Source organism: Oryctolagus cuniculus, chromosome 1 (genome assembly GCF_964237555.1).
Source record: "Oryctolagus cuniculus chromosome 1, mOryCun1.1, whole genome shotgun sequence".
NCBI lineage: Eukaryota > Metazoa > Chordata > Mammalia > Lagomorpha > Leporidae > Oryctolagus > Oryctolagus cuniculus.
In genome coordinates, this window is record NC_091432.1 from 49,614,807 (window position 1) to 49,637,286 (window position 22,480).

Below are 22,480 nucleotides of genomic sequence, written 5' to 3' on the forward strand. Positions count from 1 at the left end.
TTTTATCTTGTGCATACAATTATGATACATGCTAAAGACATGACCCTTCCTTAGCAAGTTATAGAATAATTTTGATAGCAATTATATTAACTACTTCAATTTGAAATACAATTTGAAGTTTCTTTCATAAAACTGATTTAAAAGTAAAACATGGTATTTGGAACTGGTTTATAACCATAGATTCTCTTTTTAAATAAAGTCTTAAAAGATATATTGTTTATTAAGTCAAGAAAAGTGTTTTTCAAAATGTATGTAATTTATTGATTAATACAAATAACAGGTAACTTAAATAACATGCCAAATAAAATGAAATATTGAACCAAGTGCTTCTGGTGGTATATATAATAAAATTAATTTTCAGTATATGTTCAATAGACTTTTAATGTATGTTTATTAAATAAAAGAATCACAAATAATAAATATTTGGTTAACATACTCTTAATTGGTTGTTTGGTAAATATTAGGCTCTAAGTAATATCTAAGTGTGGGTGAAAATCCAGAAAATAAGCAGAAAGTCTTCAGTATAATTTTGATATTTAAAAACATACATATAACAGAAATCCTGTATTCAGAAATTTTAAAATTATCAATCTGGGATTTGGAGGAAGGATTTTTAAGTAACCAATTTTAAAGTCATATAATTTAATCAACTTCAGCTTTAAAAACATAAGATTAACACATAATAATGTATAAAACATAAGATGGCTGAGGTTAAGTTATCAAACTTTTAAAGGCTAATAGTAATAGTAAATTATCAGCTTATTATTTGGCATTTACCATTTGAGAATTTTTTGTCTTTCTTTCATGTCTTTTATTAAGTATTGGAAGGATCTAACACTGACTTATCAAATGTTTCTAGTGTGGCTAAAATGCATAAAGAATAGTAGTCATTTTAGTGAATGACAAACTGCAGATATGAGAAGAGGTGGGGTTTGAGAGAGTGGCACATGGAACATGAATGCTTTAATAATATTACTTGGTGGTAAAAAAAAAAATACAGTATTCCCAAAGGGTACTATAATGAGAAGTACTTTGAATTTTGGTGAATAAAGTTTATTTCCATGATTGTATTATCCTATAAACTATCATTTTTTTTCCTTTCTGTATTTTTTATAATTAGATAGTTATACTTATCTACATAATTATCTAGATAACTTTTAGTTAGGAAAAATACTCCAAATGTTATGTATCATTGTAAGAGGAACATTTGGATGACTGATAACAAATTTCACTTGTCATCTAGATGGTTCAGTAATATTAGTTTTGGCAACTTTAAACAACAAAACCATTACTTGAACTAAGCATGTTTTTTTCTAGTTTTTATCTACTATTTTCTAGATAGTAGTTCACAGATATTGTGTGCTGTTTTAAAAATATACCTGATATGTATGTGTTTTTTTTTTTTTTGGAAATTGATAGAAGTTTACAGATTTTTGGTTTCTACCACATTCTTTATTTACAGTGATTTTAGTTCACTGTATTTTGTCATTAACATTCTATTTATAGTAAAGTAGAACATATGAACTGAACAGCGACAAGTTGTCCTGTGCTGTTAGGATTTTTGTTTAAAAATCATGGAATTGGTCCTTGGTGCACACGTGATGTGTGTTTCTGTTTTACAGTCATTAGATTTCTTTTTAAATGATGTTTCTATCCAGGTTAGTTTCTGCTTCATGTGTTTATTCCTTCCATTTAAGATGAAATGAACTGCCAGGATTATGTATGGCAAAACCGAGGCCCCTCGGAGTTAAGGCTCTGGGGACATTGTGTAAGCCCAATGTTCTTCCATGAGGTTGGCCCACCCCACTGGGACTAAGAAATGAGATGATTTGAGGGCTATTACATACTTAAGGTTTTCATAGTGGATTAGAATAGCATTACTTAGCACAGGTGTTTCTATAATTGGGATTCCCTGGGAAAATTCAGTACTGTATTCAGTAACACTCAGCTTTCCACATGAGTGGAGGGGCGATCCAATGTTAATTTGTTAGGCTGTGGCATGAGACAGGGGAATGGGATTTGGCTTAGGGGCCTGTTGCTTCTCTTCTTTGAAAAGACATTTCCTGTTGTCCATTAGCGCAGGATTGCTATGGTTCTAGTTTTAAAATTTAATTTATTTCATTATTTATTTATTTATTGCTGAACAAAATACTGAAAGGCCCCAGTTGGAGTCAGCCAGGACTGATTTATGCCCTCATATAATACAAAATAGTTCTCTAGTGTCCCTTTTTTGGGAGATAAACAGAATTAGTCTCTTTTTGTAATCCATTATATCCAAAAAACGTCGATGCACCCAAGTAGCAGGGAAGTGATGGAGAGGCCCTTGGGAGGCAATTCTCTGAGGAGGACCTTTGGCGTGGCCTTGCAGATGTCTTCAAGCCTTAGACGCAGTGTCCAGGAATAACAAAGAACAACCACTATAATTTATTTCAGGATTTAGCTAAGGGTTTCTTAAGCCTGGTATCCTTATAACTCGAGGCATGAATATAGGAAGAAGGGTGTGCAGAAAAGGGGCTTTAGTAGAAGTGGGGATGGGCGATGTAAAATTGTTGGCACTGTTAATACTAATCATTTGTTACTTTACGGAGTCCATTGTTAAGATACTCCTGAGCAATGGGCGACTATAGAGCTGCGAAGTGTCCAGCACTAGCAAAGCGCGGCCCAGTTGCCCGAGCGCCCCTCTCCTGCAGGCAGTGCTCATCCGGAGACCCTCACGTGCGACTTTGGGTCTGGCAGCTTCCCCTAGTCCCTTTGTCTGTCTTTCCCCCAGCATGGAGAGCAAGCAGGAGATGAACCCCAGCAAATGCGGAATCTGCGCTGAGCCAAGTCACTGCTGGAGGGAGCTCGGTTCTCTGCCAGGACGGGAGCGAATGCTACCTCTTTGAAGCTGCCCCTACCCGCCAAACCGCCCTGGGAGCTAGTGCTGGAAGTTTCGGAGCCGCAGCCTTTTGCATTGGAGCGGCACTCTTTGACCCGGAGCTTTGTACTCTGCTGGGAGAATGTGCCTTCGCTCGACTCCCGGTTGTCGGTCTCAGCTAGTTTGCAGAGACCTAGGTCTCTCCTCTTGGCCTAGGTCTTAGAGGGCAGGCGGGGCCTCGCCCTGCAGGGTCCGCAGGACGCCCTCCCTTTGCTTCTCTTTCGAGCGGCCGCAGAGGTCGCTGAGGCCGCGGGGCGGGTGTCAGCCGGATTCATCTCCGCAGCCCTGAACCGGCGCAGTCTTCCGCTCGACCTCAAGGTGGCGACTTAGGCACGTAAACAAAGCTCAGCCGAGCAGGACGCTTGGCACCCTCGCGGGGCATCCACGTCTCCTAGTTTCCCTGCTACTCCCGAGTGGGCTGAGTGGACTGCTACAAGGACTTCAGTTTAGATGAGGAATTCGGCCAGACTGTGTGTGTGTGTGTGTGTGTATGCGTGTGTGTCCGTGTCCGCCCGCGCGCCCAGCCTCCGGGAAGTGGTGATGTGGTGGACACCCTCGGCCGAACCCGTTTGGGACGCCCCGAGCCTCCGCGGCATCACCTGAGCCCGCAGGCCCAGCGACCTCCCGGGCTGGGCTTCGGGACCGCTTTTCAGCCCGCATCAGAGCGCAACTGGCAAAAGGACAGAGGGTCTGGTCGCTGCGGCCAGCGGTAGAAGATTTGCTAATCTCATTTCTGTGACACCCACGATATCTGAGTGGAGAGACCTGGAAAATAAAGCCCTTAGCAGTACTTGTACTCTTCTCCGGGGTGCTTGTCGGCTGATGCGAGGGGCAGGGGTCGTTGGGGGGCGGGGAACAGAGACATAGACAACGAAAGAATAAACGTGCGACAGTCACACAATCTTACCTCCGGGACGAAAGGACACGGTTCCTAGGCTGAGATTTCCATAGCCAGTCTGCATCCCAGCTGTTTCTCCTGTAGGCGCTTTCCTGCCTAACAGCGCCTTCTGACTAACTTGGACAGGGCTCGAGCTGTACCCCTCCTTTTTTCCTTCCTTCCTTTTTTTTTTCTTTCCACACATTCTCTAAACTCAACCCAGGGCAAATCCAGAAGTCGGTACAGTACAGAGCTTCCATTCAATCCTTTCAATTCTCTTAGGCAGATGGAAGAAGTAGATGGTTACAGGACTTTGGAGGGGTGCGTGGGGATGGCATGGGGTGTTGGTGGCAGGGAGGCGCGATTGCTCTTAGGTCTTGGTGCTGCAGGTAAGGTTCTCAGATTCCAGCCTGCCCTGTTACAGCGCTGCAGTGGCGGGTGCGAGTGGAGGGCAATCCGCGTCAGATTCGAGGGGAGTGAAGGAGGGTGGAGTGGGGGAGCAATGGACCCTGGACAGGCTCCACGGACACACATTGTCTTGGTTGGCATACGTGCCGGCTCTCCGCTGATGCCTTTGGGAGCTTTTTGAGCAAGGTAGTACATGCCCGGCTCCCCCCCTCCCCCTCCCTTCTGTAATGTGTTTAAAAAGAAGTAAATGCCCCCTCTAAAATAAGTTAGAAATCTTTCTCTGACTTTCCATCTGAGATGTTAAAGGATTAAATAAATGGAACTTTATTTGACCTGGGAGTTTACCCAGAGACTCCGCGACATCTCTGGTCTTTGGCCTTATTCTAATTCCATGGTGGTAATTACCCTTCGTTTCTTTAAGTGCAATAGATTTATTGCCTTAGAGACTATGCACAGTTTGATTGAATTATTCATTTTTTTTTCTTTGGTGTAGACTGCATCTGGGGACTCTGATGTGACGTGTAGATTTTTTTTTTCAGGAACAAAGGGAATGTGGAAATGAAAGAGAGAGGGAGAGAGAGGCTGGCAGATGTAATGAGACGCGGTGAAGGTGTACGCAGACTGGCACTCCCACTCCTCCCTTCTGCTCTCACTGCAGCCCTGGGTAACTCGCAGGCTAACACAAACAGCTTTTCTCCCGCAGCCTGCCCTCTGTCACTGTAAGTACATCAGCCTTCTCTTATCAGCATGCAGATTCCAGCCACGCACTCCCCTAGCCTCGGCTTTGTACCTTAGACAGCAGAAGCACATTTAAAAATTAACTTTCCTAAGCTAGGAAAGGCATGTATGTAAAACTGATTCTTGATTTATCTTTATTTTTCTTTGAAAAAAGTTCATGCATCTTTACCACGCTCCCCCACCTCCTTTGTGGCCGTTGCTCTGCTGCTGCCGTCGCTATGGCTGAGGTCTTCCCAACAGGATGACGCGCAGATTTCAAATGAAATTTAACGTTGTTCTCCATCCATTTAAAATAGAGCGACAATGCCTTGTCCTTTTGCAAAATGTTGTCTTAAAGAATGCAGAGTAGAATTCACAGTTTGCTTTTTTTTTTTATTTGCTTTTGTGGCTGAAACAAGAGTCTGGACCTCTCCGAGGCAGAGTCCCCAGGGTACTATTATTTGGGAGTTCAGATTATTTGGTAACTCCAAACTTAAACGAAGTGCGATGGACTGCTGGAGTGCCGGTGTGTTTGTTATTCCCGTTTAAGGAAACCAATTGCTACAACTTTTCCCCGTGCTGTAATTAAAGTTTTCGACTTCTTCCCCTTTAGCTTGTACACTCTTTCACTTATTCTTCGTTGCAGTAAAAGTTCTCCTTCTCGGTGCTTTGGGGCGAATGACATTTATGTTTTTCCTGTTTATACGGTAGCTATGAAGCCCTTTCTGAAAGAAGTTAGCGACCTTAAAATGAAGTCGTGTAGGTCTGAATTGTCCGCCCGGCTGATGTAAGGAGACTTTCAAAGCGGGAGTTTGAGGTTTTAACGGCCGTTATGATTTTTGCGTGGGTGTGTAAGACGTTTTCTCAAGCAGAATTAACTGCATTGCCCTTCCCAAGTTCAGGGGGACCTTGCTCCAGGAACCGTGCGCGCCTTTCCTTTGCGAGTTCTCGCCTCTTCTCCGGAGGTGCGAGGCCAAATTTAGCAAAGACGAGTTGCTTTTGCTGGTTTCCGTGCACAGGGACACCCAGACGGCGCCGAGGCAGCGACCGGTGCGGGCAGGTAAGTCAGCCCCACCTGCGCATCCCTCCTTCCCTCCCGCCTTCTCCCCGAGCTCACAGCCCGGGGTTCTCGCGCTGCCTGGAACTCCGATCCCCAGGGGAGAAGACAGCCTTTGTGCTTCCGGATCTGGCCGTGCCTGGGTGCCCTCTACTCCTCCAGAGATTTCTCTGAGCCCCAAGCCGGTGTGGACCTAGCGGAGAGCCCCCGCACTTCGCAGGGCTGTCGCACTGTGCGCCTCGCCCACTGCTCCGTTCAGCCGGCGTCCGAAGCTCCGGAGGAAACCCTTGGCGCGCACCCCCGCCCCCAGGGCCACGTGTCATCCGTGCACATTCTGGAGTGCGGCACTGAGACCCCAAACTTTGGTTTCCTTCCTTTAGGGATCAGTACCGTGACCCGTTCCGGGTTTCACCTCATCATTCCACTTTGGTACCAATTTATTAGATAAAATCTGAAGAGGGTTCCTGCGGCTCGTTCCTGGAAGGTCCGAAGCGCCCGGGTATTAGGGCCTTGAACGCCAGCGAACTTGACAATGTCTCTTCTTTTCCTTCCCGCCTCCTCGCCAGCGGCCTGCATCTGGTCGGCTGGGTCAGTCTTGCCTCCCAGAGCCCAGAGTGCCCAGTGATTTTTAAAGAGACGGGACGCGCTGGTTATCTGGAAAGCCAAACTTACCGCAGCAAACAGGAGGAACCCAGTCGTGCCCCAGCATTTCCGTCTTTGATGGTTCACCTTTCTCGGTGGCTCTTCCCTGAGGACTCAGGCTTTGGGACCTAACCTACCCTCTCTTCTCTCTGCAGGCATTTAGGACAGGTCATTGAGTTTTGACCCCTTTAAGCTCTGAAGAGATTTTTGGTCCAGTGTTTGAGTTCCAGGGCAAGCGGCTGAAGACTGTGAGGCTCTGGAACTGAGTGCTAGGCTGGGCTGGGCCGAGGTACACTCATGCATACACAGAAGAGATCGGACAGGTCTCTTCTGGGAACACCGCTCTGCGCTTACACCTTGGGCCTCGGAAGTCATGGGGTGACTCTGCAGTTCTGGGATTCCCAGTTTCCCCGGAACTGGCCTGCAAGGTGGCTGAGGGTGCTCATTGCCCGCTTCTAGGCTGAGCGCCTTGAGCCGCACTCTCTCCAGCTCTGAAAGATGCTGTGGGTGATGGAGACAGAGAATTTCTTGTTTGGGGTCTCCTTGCCCTCTCAAGCATCAGTTATCAGTTAACTCACAGACCCCAACCTCCCAAGTCCTCAAGCATCAAGTTTCCTGTTGGGGCAGAAGCATCTGGCTATTCCTCCTGCCCCATGGAGTCCAGAGGCTTGTCTCCACCCTTAGTTCTTGTTCTTTCTCTGAAGTTCATATGGAAGCAAACGTGGTGTATACTTAAGAAGCCAATGTATGATTGACATCTCTCCTTCCATCCTGTTTGCCTATGTGCTCCATTTTCTTGAAGGTTGATGGGGCTTTCTCTTCTTTCATCATCCTTTCTGTAGGAGGTCTTCCTCACGTTGGCACGTTTAGATTGTCAGGAAATTTCCCGATTTTTCTAGCCACCATTCCTGACCCCTGTCTTCTTGGTCCATGCTCTCCTTTTATAAAGTCTCTGTTTATGAGGTGTCTCAAAGTGACCTCGTGTCAGCTTCTACACAGTGGAAACCTTCGCAAAGCTCTGCAGATGAGGCTGCTGATGCCGGACCCCAGCTTTTAATAGTGAGGTAGTTCTGGCTATCCACAGACCTCAGTCTATTACTTTGGGCCTTGGTTAAGGCAAACCAACCTCACGTTGTTCACACTTCCTGTCAAAGCTAATTGTCTCATCTGTTTCTTTGGTTTTACATCCTAGTACCTGACACCTTGATTGTTTTTTCCCTCCCAGTCTTCCAGCCTTTTTTTTTTTTTTTTGCACTAAGATAAATGTTCAGGTTTGTGCTCATTTAGGCCATTCCAAACCCTTTAATTCTTTAATCTACCCTACACATGAATCAAAGGGAACCTTTAATTTATGTAGGTTTTTTATGGGGGGGGTCTTTTATTAACATAATCTTCTACATCTTGCTTATGCATTTTAATATGCTTATCATGGGTGACTGAAACTCTTTTTCACCTGCTACCACCTCCACACCACCCCTCTTAAAATTGTTTTTCCAAATCTTTTCCTCTAGAAAGTTGAGGTTCCAATCAGTGCAACACAGACTTGTCATATAATATACTGGGAGCTATTTTATTTAATATAGTAAAGGTGTAGTAATTTTTGGTAATTTGTACATGTCTTGCTATTTATAATAATTTTAACCCGTAAACTCCATAATCCATATGGCCTCCAGAGCACTGCCACCTCAATATGTTAGGAATCTCCCATGCCTCTTCTTTTTCCCCTTCAGTTCCTCCTCCTCCATTTTTTAGGACAAGTTTCTCTTACTGAGATCCTACTGACGGGTGTGTTCTCATTATCTCTGCTTCCGGCATCCTTTCCTTTCCTCTCTTCTGCCTACTTCTGTCTTCCATTTCCCTTCGCCCTTCTTAATACTCACCCTTCCTTCCTCATGCCTGGCCTGCTTCAAACCCCTGTTCTTTCTCCTGTGTCTCCCTGGCTCGCTTCCGTGGTCCAGGTCTGTCCTTCAGGACTTTTGAACATTCAACCCGTGCCTCCTCCTGTCACTCAACTTTTCCAAAGCACAAGCCACCATCCCTGCGTCGCCCTCTCGCATTTGACGTCTTCGCTTCCTCCAGCTTGCTCCTTCTTTCCCTCCCAGATGGCCTACCTTGTCCTCGCTTCCCTGGGCTCCCCTCTGACTACCCCCAGCAGCCCCAGGCTTTGCAGCGCTCCTCTGGTGCTTTCCCCTGCGGCCTGCCTCTCCCCCACCTAGCAACTGTCCGCTCTCCGCTCTGACCCCGAGTCTTCGCTCCGCGGTCCCTGCCAGTGTTCTCCTAGTAGGCGCTTTACTCTCTTCCAGGCGCTTGCTGCCGCGGGCCCTCGGCTGCCGTTCGCCGCCGAGCTCTGTGCGCGCGGCTCTCCTCGCCTCTGCCTCCACTCTCCCCTCCTTCCCCTCCAGCGGCCCTCCCCCTCCCTCCCAGCCTCCCGCCTGGCTCGCTGCCTCCCTCGCCTCTTGTCTCATCTTGCCTGTGTTGTCTGGGAGGGGAGCCCTGCCTCCTCTCCCTCGCTCAGATCAATGCCCTGGCCACTCACTTTCTGATGTTGCACGACGGGAAATGCTTTGAATACTTACGACATGGCCGCTCACACTGATTGCCAAGATTGACAGCACTAACCATCGCCTTCACTTGTTCCGGGGGGGAAGCCCCTGGTCACCCCGCTCCGCGCGCACCTCCCGCAACCCGGCGGCAAACTTCTGCCGCTCGGTGCGGCCCCCGCCCGGGGCGGGACACCCCCGCAGACTTGAGTTAACGGGCTCGCGGGCCGCGGCGCCGGGGGTTCTGCTCCCTCGCTCCTCGGGCTGTGTTCATTGACCTAGCCTCGACTCTCCTTCCTTTAATCATTTTTTTTTTATTTGTGTCTTTCCCTTTTTCTTTAATGCCATTTACTCCCGCGGCGCAGCGCACAAGGAGCCCTCCCGTGCGGTACCATCCTGGAGCCCGCCCAGGTAACCGGGACGGAGCGAGCGAGCTAGCTAGCGAGCGAGGGAGGCAGAGCGAGGGCGCGCGGCCCGCCTGTGAGCTACCTGTTGGGGAGCGGCAGGGGCCGGGGCAGGAGCCCAGGGCCGGGCCGCGGGCCCCAGCCAGCGCCTTCCGCCCTTGCCCTTCCGGGCAGCTCCCGGGGCGAGTTTCTCTGAACTGGGACTCAGGGGCCGGGGCAGGACAGGCGGAGGGGCGAGGGCCGAGCGAGCGGAGCCGCGGCCGCCCGGCCGGGGCGGGTTTCCGCGCTGGGCTGGGGAGGGGAGAGCGGGAGGAGGAGCGGGAGGAGGGCGCTCCCGGCGGAGGGGGAGCGGGGGGCGAGAACGCGGCCCGAGCGCCTGCCGCTCGCTGGCGGGCGGGCGCGCCGATCTCCGGGATGCGGCCCCCTCTCGGAGAGCTTCGCCTGGTTCCGGAGGCGGTGACAGATCTGCGTGGCGGGCTTCTGGTTTTCGGCTCCCCTCCTCCCCCCCCCCCCCGCCCCGTGCGCTCCAGGGAAACACATGTTGTAGCTGTAGATAACTGTGCGTAGGACACCAAGGCAAAAGGGCAGGCAGAGAGACAGGCAACGCCGCCCTTGACAACAGGGAGCTGTTATCGCCATCCTAAGTATTCGTCCGGAAATCTGTCTGCCCTCTCGGCCCACCTTACTCCTCCTCCTCCGCCTCCCCGCGTAGACATTCTAATCTATATAACTGGGAATGGTATGGAAAAGAAGTCAGGTGGCTTAGAGAATGAATTTTTAAGTCTCCGTGAAGTTTTGAGGTAGGTGTTTCATTGAAGTTCGCGCAAGTGTGATGGAGGAACTTTGTGTGCCTGCGTGTGTAGCGCTCTCTCTCTCTTTTTCTCTCTCTCCGAGATCTCAGACGGGACCGCTGGGTGGTAATGTCCCCTTTGCCCACAAGGGGGCAACATCCTGAGGGCTTTGTGAGCGTTGTACCGCTTCTTACCGCTTGCAGGCTTGGGTTTAGAGAAAGTTCTACCGAAACTTTCCAAACTGATAGCACATCTTATTTCGTGATGGTTAAAAAAAAAAAGCATAAGGGAAGAAAGGAGGGGGACAAAGAAAGAAGTGAAGAAAGCCGAGAACGGGAAAGGCAGGCAGGCAGGCAGCCGACCCGGGGAGTCCTCGTCACACCGAGTCTGGGGGGGAGGGCTGTTTTAATTGTGGGCTTGGCCGACTGACGACTGGAGTGCCCTCCTCGGCCGTCTCAGTTGTAGCCGGAGGTCATGTAAATCGACCTTAAAAGAATGCATAAGCCATAAATTAAAATAAACCCTCACCCAAGGGCTGATCCATAAGTAGACAATATCCAACCTGGACAAAACGGGCTTTCCTTACGAGCCGACCTAAACCGCATCCCCCCAAAGAATAGAGGCTAAATGCAAAGTAAGTTTCCCAGAGAATATTTTGTTTTCTTGAAAAGTGTTGGGTTGATTGGCCGTGTGACTGCGCGGCCGCAGTTCTTGGAGCGCTCCCGTGTAAGCCAGGCTCGGGGTGCGGGGAGGTCGGGAGGACCCGCCGAGCTCCTGGGCTTCTTCACGCTACCCGCACCCTACTCCCATTTCGGGTCGGAAATTCTCGCTATGCGTGGGGTTGACGCCGACCGAGGGTGGGCGGGCGGGAGTCGAGGATCCCCGCCACTCGCTCCGCGGGGAGTTTTCTCGGAGGAGCTCGCGAAGGAAACCCGGGTGGCTAGAAAACGCGTGCGCTGCTCCTCCCGCCCGCGCCCAGGCTGCTCAGCCTCAACTTTGCCCGGACCGCTCGAGCCGCCTCCGGCTCGGTCCGCTACTCCCTTTTCCTCCCCCTCTCACCCTCCCCCCCGTTTTTGGACATGACTTTTTATGATCTTTTCAGGAATAAACAAACCGAACTCCAAGACAGTCCGAAACCCGAGTGCTAATCTGTGGTCCTCCTTGCCCTGGATGCGGAGGCGGGGGTGCCCGGCCCGGTGGGGGCGTGGGTGAGGGGCAGCCCAGCTCCGCCGGGCGCGGGCTCGGCCTCGGAATCCGCGGGCCGGGCGCACGGTCTCCGCACGTTTCTCCCCCGCCCCGCGTCCCTGAGCCGGGCTCGCGCCCTCCGTCCTTCTCGGCTCCCTGCCCGGGCCCCGCCACCCGCTGCCCTGTCTCGCAGCGGCGGCCGACGTCCGCTGCTCCCGGGCTCGGCCCAGGGCCGGGGGCGGTGCTGCCACTCGCCACGGGGCCCCGCGGAGCCTGGGCGCTTCCGGGGGTGGCGGTGGGGAGCTGCTTTCTTCTTTCCCCCCTCCAAGGGCCGGGCAGCGAAGGGAAGGGGCTTGTAGGCTACCGGGTTTGTGCTCGGGCGCCAGGAACAGCAGCCCGGGGCTGCGGGGACAGATTAGCCCTGTGCCCGGCTGTTTCCTGGGCGCTCCGCGGAGCTCTCAGATAAAAAGGGAATGGCTGTGTTCGGAGCAGATAAAAGGTGGTTGTTACCGGAGTGTTTTGAGTTTCATTTACGCTGTCTTAACGCGGACCAAGTTTGAAAACGTTTGTTTTGGATGAATTGCCAGATAGTGAACGCCACCCTTCTCTGGGGTCTGAAAACAACTTTTCGACTGGGCTTGCGGGGCCGGGCTGTGGGCGAGAAGGGCTGCCCCCAGCTGCCTGTCCTGTGTGTGACTCGTGGTGAGGGCCGCGCGGGAAGTTTCGGTCCCGGTGCCGAGGCGGCCCACAGCAGGTTCCCGCAGCGGACAGGGCTGCGCTCGGGACCTCCCGCTGCGTTGTCAGTGGGGCGCTCGGAGGACGTCCCGGTCTCGGCGCTGGTCTCTGGCGCGCGCTTTTGAGGCCGGGCTTTGGACCCTGGCGGGACGGCCCAGTCAGCCACCCAGGGGGAGTCGGGGCAAGAAAGGGCCCCTCTCCCCCGCCCACCGGGGTCTCTTCCCTCCTGCCCTTTATAGTCACATGCCCAGGTCTTCCCCCGGGTCCCGAGGAGAACAGACACAGCCCCGCCCATTCTATTTCTAGGAGGTGGGTTTGGTGAATAAAAAGGTCAAGTGGTCGGGTCCACGAGCTGGTCCGTGGCGAGGGGGGACAGGACGGACACCTGCAAGGCCCGCCCCGCCTGTCCCCCCCACCCCGGCCGGCCCGCCCGCCTGCCTACGGCTGGCTTCCCCAGGCCGCATTCTTGCGCCAAGTGCGAGAGGCTGTGGGAAAAGCAGTCCTGGACCGGCCAAGAGCCGGCGAAGCTGATCCCGCGATGGCATTTTGTTTTGAACAGTTGCTGGGGTTGACGTTTCCTCATAAGGTAAGGTGTCACTGGACAGTCGGCTGCCCAAATGCCACATGTATAATTAGCCTGCGCACTCAGCACCTCGTCCCCGGGGCCCGCAGGCACGGGCTTGGCCGACCTGGTCCCCTCAGCTCCCTTCTGGGCGAGGGTTCCCCAGGGACGGCCACACCGGCCAGGACAGCTTTGGGAGGCCCTGGTGGGGCAGACCGTGACAGGACAGCCTCATCTTTGATTATTCTGTTTTCTTCCCTTCCTCTCAGTTTTCTTTCCTCTCCTCCTTTTCCGGCTCGGGGGGCTGGAGGGGGGATCCGGGGCCGGGCGGCAGAGTGCAGATTGGACTGGGGAAAGAAGAGGCAGAAGAACTCTGGCAATACACTTACTCTCGGCTCCCGGCCTGTGGGGGAGGGCTGATAACACTCCTCTGTGCTCACTGACCCAGTAGGACCAGCCCAGGCTTGGCGTTGTGCATCCAGCCTTGGGTAGGGACCTCAGGCTCCTTGTTCGCACAGTTCCCCTTCTGCCTCTGGTCTCCTTTCTGCCCGCCCTCCCAAAGGTTTCTCAGCAAGTTAGTGTCTATGCCATGATTGCAGCTTCTGGTTTCCCCCTGCAGGCCTAGCCGCTTGGGGCTGCTAGTGATCCCTGTGGGGGAGCCTGGAGAGGGCTGCTCGGTCTCTCCTTAGCGCAGTCTGGTTCGGCCTGGGGCTCTTAGGAGCAGTGCCTATTCTCTTCTTGCAGTACAGATTGGTGCTTGAGCCTCTCACTTCACTTCCCAGATCTCGCCTGAAGTCTGCTTCAGCCTGCACTCCCTGGTAGAGACCAGATTTCTGCAGCCTTGAACATGACCTTCCCTCTGTCACCCTGTGCAGTCACCATGGAATTCAACACTCAGCATTGGGCACTTGCATCAGTCTCCCTCCTCCCCTTGTTTTTAGGCCACTCAGATGTGCCTGATACCTACTGGAAGATTCTCTTTATTTCAAAACAAACACCCAAATCCTGGACAAGTTTAGCGTGGCAGTGTTAGCTGTGCTATGGTGGCGAGGGTGTACCTTTCTTGGTGGGAAGTGGGAATGTGGTTTATTAAGTTGCATTTGCTTTTTATTGAGCCAGTGTAATATTTCATCTTCTTATAGCAGGAGAAAACACATGAATGAATTTTTTTCCACTCTATCAGTCCATAAATGTGTTATGTAGACATTTTGGAGAGGATCTTTCCGGAACACACATCTGAGCACATGGGTTAGTAGGCGAAACATGTAGATTTTTTCCCCCTACATTTTTGAAAACCTCGTAAGTCAAGAGAAATTGTCCATCTCCTTTAAAGAAAGAAAAAAAGTTCAAACAACCAAAACCCTAAAATTTTCAAACTCTGAAAGCAAGCAAGTGCCTCACTTATTATATCTGGTTTAGACCAAAGGCAGTAGGTAACCAGTATCCATTCATTGATTATAGGTCATTAATTCCTTAGGGAAACTGATGTCCTCTGTTGCCATTCTCATGTACTACCAATGCCTCCTTTTTCCTGTGTTCTTCCTCCTTATTCCTTTAGTTAGAGTGGCAAAATCAGATTGTTTTTGGTTTAGTATTTATCCAGTGTATTGTTGCATTTATTTATTGTTTTGGAAGTGATGAAAAAGAACTTCGTTCTGGTGTATATGCATTTTTAAATGCAGAAAAGGTTTTCATTTTATTATGCAGCATGATACAAACTCCTATAATAGTGTATTGTGTAAGTATAATACTCAACAGTATGCTATTAAAGATATATGTGAGAAATATTATTAATAAAGCAGTATGAAGTACCTGTATATTAAGGTGATTTTATAATGGATTCAGTAATTGAATACCTAGATGAAATGAGATTCAGTAGGACTTAATATTGTCTGTTGGGCATTTTTTCATTAGCAGCAGAAAAAACATTTTTCTTCTTAAGGGAAGAGCATGTATTTACAATATGTTAACTAGCAAATCTTTCTTTTATTAGGATGTAAAATATATTAATCTAAATATATGTAGTAATTTTTGGTGGCATTATTGAGGTTTTATGTCTGTTTCTATTTGACCTCTTTTGGGAATTATTGAGTTATTGATCACTGATGAAATTGCTGTGCGTATCCATCTTCTATTGAAGAAATCACTGGAAGTTTAAATAATTCTTTTTCAGTTAGTGTAATAGGTAGAGGAGTAAATGAATTTTCTTTTGAACAAGACTTAACTTATATTGAATTTAGCCTTTAGATATTTTCTATACCTCTCAGTTTTGTTAGATTATGTGTTTCTATGTCTCTTTCCATGTTTGAAAGAATTCTGTTAGTGAAAGAACCCATATATATATATATGTATATATATATATACACACATATATTTTTTCACTATTAAGAAACAGTATTCTATGAAAGTGTAGTACACTTTTTTGTTTATGTAAGAGCTATTTGAAATACAAGTATAGTTTAGGGATGCATATATATCAATTGATGTTTTTGAAGTTAAGTGAAACATTCCATCAAGCTAATGTGTCTGAGAGTACCATATCAGGCACAGACAGGTACTAGAAATGATAAAACACAGATAACTTAGAGCAAGACGATTTGCAGATGGGTTGTATTATGTGCTGTCATGAGGTTAGACGGGTCATGTTACCATTTTTTTTTGGAAAATTAATCTAGGTTATTTTAGTATTATCAAGTTATGTGGTTATATGAAATTTAATGAGAACAGATTTTCTTACAGGAACCTGCTAAAAAGTGAACAAGTAGTCATTACTTTTTAGAGGAAGAAATAGACTATCTTTAGGTTTGATTGTTTCTTGTTAAAGAAAAAATCTCTCCCCTATTATGTTTTTCTAACAAGAAAAATAAAGTGTTAGAACATTTTATGATCTTAACCTGCCTTCACATTTTCTACTGATTATACCCTGAATGTCAAAATATGCAAGTAAAAAAAAAAAGCTAATGATTCAGTATAGTATGTGAAAAGCAATTGTTCTTAAATGTATGTACATTTTAAATGTGCAACATATCCTTTCTGCTTGAAGTTTTTCAATTGTGATATGAAAACCAATTGTTTTGGTGAAGTTATAACAGAAACTCATAATCCTCTCATTATATATTCATTATTCGTTCATAGGAAGATTGTTTTTATTTTCCTTGTTCTGTGGAAGAGGGTAAAAGCTTTACAGCTAATCATTTTGTTTAAACATTTAGACAAGCTGAAAATAGTTCAAAATTTGCATTATGGTTTTTTGGTGGAGCTTTTCAAGTTTTAAATATCCATTGTCATAGCTTGGATAAGAATGTCAATTGAAGAATGTGAGTGAAGGTTGTAAAATGGAATATCACTTAAATCTACAACAGAATCTCTCACCTCCAGAAAAGGGTGCTGGTCTGTTTTTCTTCAAATCTGTGGTAGTCTCAAAAAGAGGGAACATGAAACCCTAAAACCTCAGAGAAGCAGTATTGATTCAGTTCTTAACTGCAAATCCTTCATATCATTGCTCAAAATATCCAACTTTACACCAATATTAGCCATTCTTTTTATAGTGACACCATGCTTAGTATAAAACTTCTAAGCACTGAGGTCAGGTGTTGAGATTGGATTCTAGTTTATTTTTTATGAATCAGATAAAGATTTCTGTGCATGAGACCATATGTGAAGATGAGAGAACAAGAACATTTCCATATCAAAGGCAATATATCTGAGGCTGCATGGTAATTAAAATGCAGTGGTTTGGACTCTGTGCACTAGCACTTAAGCAGAGCATTGCCGGGACCTTGTGCATCATGCAGGCGGTTGCCTCTTGCATCCTTCTTGAAATACACTTATAATTTTGTACAAACATTTATGCCAGTCCACACTTTTCTGTGGATAATTTGTATTTCATCCAAACCATTCAAAGTAGAAGTTATTTTTTGAGCTACCCCCTCATTATGGCTTTTGTGCATCAACTATTTTTATTCCAGTTGTTTGTATTTCCTTTTACCAGAATGATGGCTTGTTTATATTCAGAATCTCTTCTTGCTCCTCTAAGACCCCTAATATATCACTCTTATTTTACTATTCACTCAAAAAACTTTCATCTTTAGGAAAGATGTGAGTTATTTTCTGAGGTTAATTGTAGCTGCTGTAATCTATTATAAACTAATAAACCACATTAAAAATCAACTGCCTAGATATTTCTACTTTATAATGCTAATATACTTAGTAATCCTCACTAATTTGCACAGTGCATAATATTAGAAAAAATTCATTTTCAATGCTTAAAGAAGATTTCTGAAATGCTCCTTTTTTTACGTTTTAATGACATGAAAATGTGACATTCTCTTTCATACTGCTTCAAGTGAAAAACAATCATTTGAAACTATAGAAATCTTGATCTAAAGAGTTATCTCTTTGCGTTTATAGGGGGATGTTTGATTTTATTTTTAAAGAACTAAGTTATTATCTTAACCTGTAGTTATTTTTGGATAGAATAGTGAAATAAGAAATCTCACAATTTGTATTCCAATGTTGTATATATTTTAGAAATTTTTGCATCTTTGGAAACCAGCTTGAATTTGCTGCTCTGTAATTTTCTGGATTTTCTATTTCCGTGTTTGCTCTTTCTCTACGAACCTTCTGCTGTGGCACATGTGGCAAGGAATTTAGTGGTGTGTTTTATTTACTAAGCTCCCATGGTCTATAAAGCTTTTTAAAGATTTCTCTGGATGGAAGCACCATGTGTTGAAGAAGCCTGAAGTGATAGTACAAAATCTTTTAAGAGGTCTGTGTGTTTTAGCTGTTTCAGACCAAATTACTTAAGTATATTGATTTTATCCTTTTCAATGATGACATATAAATAGGCATATAGGGTAAATTCAAAGTGCATTATATGATGCACATATTAAAGTGTATGCAAACATTTTATGTTCTCTCAGTTCAAGTTCTGTCTTGATCTCTGTTTTCACTGAAAAATCTCACAAGATAACCCTTTAAATGATCTGTTATTCCTGCTACCTTCAATATTTTGTTGTTCTTGCCCATTATAAGGAGACAACTTGAATTATCTGTCTTTAATATATTCATTCAAATACAAAAATGGACTCTAGTGTTATTTATGACTTTGACTTTCCTGAGCACAATATCTTTGGTTTGGGAGTAGTTCTTTCAAATTAGTCAAAGATTCTTCATTTTCAAAGAATACACAAGCCCAATATATGGGGGAAAAATACAACAGTGTATTTTTTATTTTTTTTTTAATGAAGAGCATAGGTTTTGTGGCAGGCATTTGATTTAGCAGTTAAAATGCCGTTTGGGACACCTACATCCCAAATCGGACTGCCTAGGTTTTAAGTCCAGGTTCTGCTCCCCATTCCAGCTTCCTGCTGATGGACAACCTTGTGATGGCAGCAGGTGATGATACTTGCCACTCATACAGGAGATCTGGATTGAGTTCTGGGTTCCTAGCTTCAGGCTGGCATTTGGGGAATGCATTAGTGTATGGGAGCTCTGTCTCTCTGTCAAATACATATATACATAGATACATACATACTGAAGGCTTCAAATAGAACTTATTCTCAGGCATGGTGATAAGTGCTTTGTTTTATAACTTATAAACAGGTCATTGGGTAATGCAATTGAGCCATTAATAAGTTCTAGGAACACTGAAAGTCATTTCTATAGTACTAAATTTTTTTTTTATTATTATTTTTTTTTGACAGGCAGAGTGGACAGTGAGAGAGAGAGACAGAGAGAAAGGTCTTCCTTTTGCCGTTGGTTCACCCTCCAATGGCCGCCGCGGTCGGCGCGCTGCGACCGGCGCACCGCGCTGATCCGATGGCAGGAGCCAGGAGCCAGGTGCTTTTCCTGGTCTCCCATGGGGTGCAGGGCCCAAGCACCTGGGCCATCCTCCACTGCACTCCCTGGCCACAGCAGAGAGCTGGCCTGGAAGAGGGGCAACCGGGACAGAATCCGGCGCCCCAACCGGGACTAGAACCCGGTGTGCCGGCGCCGGCAGGCGGAGGATTAGCCTAGTGAGCCGCGGCGCCGGCCTATAGTACTAAATTTTTATTCCTTAAGGATTTTTTCCTTCTATTGAATATTTAATATTTGGTAGGTAGAAAAACTTTAGGTTCAGCTTTCTTGGTGCTCAGGTGTCTTGGTAGAACTGGTAAGAATGCTGTAACTAGGAGAGAATAGTTCATTGTTCTTTCTTGAGAATGTTGTGGTTTTCTCAGAAATAATATCCAATGGACCCCATAGGCTTTAAACATTCTGTGCAGGAGAAGTCATCCTTCTCTCCCCCAAAATACCCATGGTATAGTTCATAAGCCTCAGTTTCTTTCTTTCTTTTTCTTTTTCTTTTCTTTTTTTTTTTTTTGGACAGGCAGAGTGGACAGTGAGAGAGAGAGACAGAGAGAAAGATCTTCCTTTGCCGTTGGTTTACCCTCCAATGGCTGCCGCGGCTGGCACACCACGCTGATCCGATGGCAGGAGCCAGGTACTTATCCTGGTCTCCCATGAGGTGCAGGGCCCAAGCACTTGGGCCATCCTCCACTGCACTCCCGGGCCACAGCAGAGAGCTGGCCTGGAAGAGGGGCAACTGGGACAGAATCCGGCTCCCCGACCGGGACTAGAACCCTGTGTGCCGGCGCCGCAAGGCGGAGGATTAGCCTAGTGAGCCGTGGTGCCGACCTAGCCTCAGTTTCTTAACATGAAAAATGGGAGCAATAATAATAACCACATTGGAAGGCTACTGTGAGCATTCAGTGAGATAAATGAGTGTAAAGCACTAAACCTAGGGATTCATATAAAATAAAAAATATATATTATCTATTTTAAGAAAAGACTTATTTATTTGAAAGGCAAAGTTAGAAGGAGAAAGGTAGAGACACACACAGAATGGTGGTTCACTTCCTAAATGGCTGCAATGGCTGGGGCTAATTAAGGATGAAGCCAGGAGCCAGGAACTCCATCAGGTTCTCCCACGTGATTGGCAGGGGCCCAAGTACTTGGGCATCCTCTGCTGCTTTCCTAGGCACACTAGCAGGGAGCTGGATTGGAAGCATCATAGGTGGTGGCTTAACCTGCTACGCCACAATGCCATCCACTTTATTATCTGTTATTGTTGAAATGGCACTATAAACATCTGATTTCCCATACTAAGTTCACAACACATTTGCTATATAATCTTTGGCAAGTTACATAACCTGTTGCTTTTACTCTTGTATAAAATAGATATTGCAGTATAGGTTCTTTCCTGGAAAGGAGAACTCATCTGCATTCTGGAAGACAGGGTAGAGTTGCAGGTGACTAAATGTTGAGTTTGAGTGTACAACCTCTCAGATTCGACAAAACTCCAATTCTGAGGACTGGAGGAGATTTTGAAATGTCGTTCCTTCCACAGGGTATTGATCACCTTTTCTCTATTCTAATCAATTAAGATGTGTTCTTTATTTTGGAAGCCTGTAAAGAAGGAGATTTTATAATGTTATGAATATAAATGATCAATAACAGGAATTTTTTAATGTCAGATCTACAGACCTCAATCTGTTTCGTTTTAAGATGAAATGGAAAGTATTCTTCTTCATTTGAATAACAAAGCTGTGTATGTGAAGACCAAATTAAACTTGCAATTTTTATTACTTGATTCTTCCCTTTAAGTCTTTATTTCTTAAATTAGTGTGTGATCTTGGAAAAGTTACGCAGCTTCTCTAAGTTTCATCTTCCTCGTTTTGAATGTGAGGATGGTGATAGAATATATTCTCTAGGATTGTTGGGGAGATTAAGTTTGAAGATGCTGTATATGAAAATGTGTAGAACAGTTCTGGACAATTATGTTAGGATAAATTGGCAGTGGTTGTGTGATCAGTAGTAGAACTATGGCACAAGAAGGGCTTTTAATCCTCTGGCTTTTTGTAGACCTCCTCAGTTTTTTTAGTGCTTCATTCAATAAAAGGTATGTGGGGTAGATAAACTTACCAGTCATACTAACTTCCTACTTGATATGAATAAATGTTTCAATTGGGTTTTGCTTCAGGATATTATTTACTCCAAAGTTTGTATGTCATAAATTAGGACTGGCTTTTTTCCCAATCTCTTCAATACAATGTCAGGGCTCATTCATTTTATCTTCATACTTACTTCCAGAGCCAAACCGTTGCTGTGTTTTCTCATACACCAATTTAAGTGAACAATACCATGCTGATCAGAAGCATTCAATATCAGTTCTATATATCTCTGATTAATAACAATTGGAAATCTACTTAACTGTTGCATAGTAAGTGTGGCTAGTTTGATAGGCAACGATCTTTCAAAAATATGAAGTTCATGAGGGAGGATTAATAAAAGAATCGTTGATGGCGAAAGGTTGGGGACCAATCGATCACATTTCAAATATGAAAATGCATGGTCCTAGTGAAGAGCTTTGAATTTAGGTGATTCTGTGCAGTGTGCTAATTGCTCTAGTGACGATATGTGCAAGAGCAGAAGTAACTATGTCAGGGAAAGCTTCTGGTAGGAGGTGGCTTTTGATCTGTGATTTAAAGGATGATTAGGAATAGGTTTCAGGTAACATTCTAAAAAGCATTGAACATGGGAGAACATTTGTTAGCATTGCTAACTGTTCTGTGGCTCTGATTCTGAAATGTCTTTTCTTAAAAAAAAAAGATTATTTATTTGAAAGGCAGAGTTACAGAGAGGAGGACACACACACACACACACACACACACGGGGTTGGGGAGAGAGAGAAAGAGAGAGAGAGAGACAGAGATTTTCCATCTGCTGGTTCACTCTCCAAATGATCACAATTGCCAGAGCTGGGCAAAGCCACAGCTAGGAGCCAGGAGCTTCATCCGGTTCTCCAGCATGGGTGCAGGGGCCCGCATACTTGGGCTGTCTTCTGCTGCTTTTCTAGACTGTTAGCAGGGAGCTGGATTGGAAGTAGAGCAGCCAGGAATTCTAACTGGCGCCCATATGGAATGCTGGCATCACAGATGACGGCTTAACCCTCTGTGCCCCAAAGCTGACCTCTGAAATATCTTATATGTAAGTCTTTGTGACATCTACAAAGGCTGCCTTGAATGTAATATGGCTGTAGGCCAGCTACTTAACCAGTGCATTTCTCTTTCTTAGCTTGGTTTTGTGGTCTGGGACATAGTACATTTTAAGGTATGGAGGAAATTTAAGAAGTGGCCTTTTAACATATAAACTGATTAGTAGGACTATTAAGCTAATAAAATCTTATATCTTTCACTGTAATATTTTTTTCCCCAACTGACAAGCATAGTCTTAGAGACTTATATCTGAAAACTTAGAACTTTGTGTTATTTTTAAATTTCTCATATTTATTGCGGTTCTTTAGATGCCTACAATGAAGTACTTCCAACCATAAAGTTGGCACTTCATAAATTCCTCTTCTTATTGAGAGATAACATGAAAATAAATCCTCTGAGTAATTTTAACTTTTGGGAAAAATACAAATTATTATTATGCAATAATGATGATGAAACAGTAGCAGTTGCAGAAGCAAGAGTGGTGACAAGAACTCCTCTCTACTTCTGAGAAATTTAAGATTGGGAACTTAAATCCAATCTTTTTAAAAATTATTTTTAATTGATTTGACAGGCAAAGTTACAGACAGTGTGAGAGAGAAAGAGAGAG

At 45.9% G+C, this 22,480-nt stretch overlaps 1 protein-coding gene across 41 annotated transcripts in view; it reads left to right on the forward strand.

Annotated features, from left to right (window-relative positions):
* Positions 1-5,065: 5,065 nt before the first annotated feature.
* The window catches only part of SOX6 (SRY-box transcription factor 6), a 647,773-nt gene continuing 630,358 nt past the window's right edge, over positions 5,066-22,480 (forward strand). For 11 of the 41 annotated variants that reach the window (XM_051833969.2, XM_070073005.1, XM_070073073.1 and 8 more), the window contains exon 1: positions 11,713-12,859. The gene's annotated coding sequence lies outside the window, so the exon portion shown is untranslated. Of the gene's footprint in view, positions 9,570-9,886; positions 10,363-10,456; positions 10,988-11,712; positions 12,860-22,480 lie in introns of those variants that run through there. The other 30 variants (XM_051833972.2, XM_070073077.1, XM_070073091.1 and 27 more) reach the window with 8 other exon arrangements.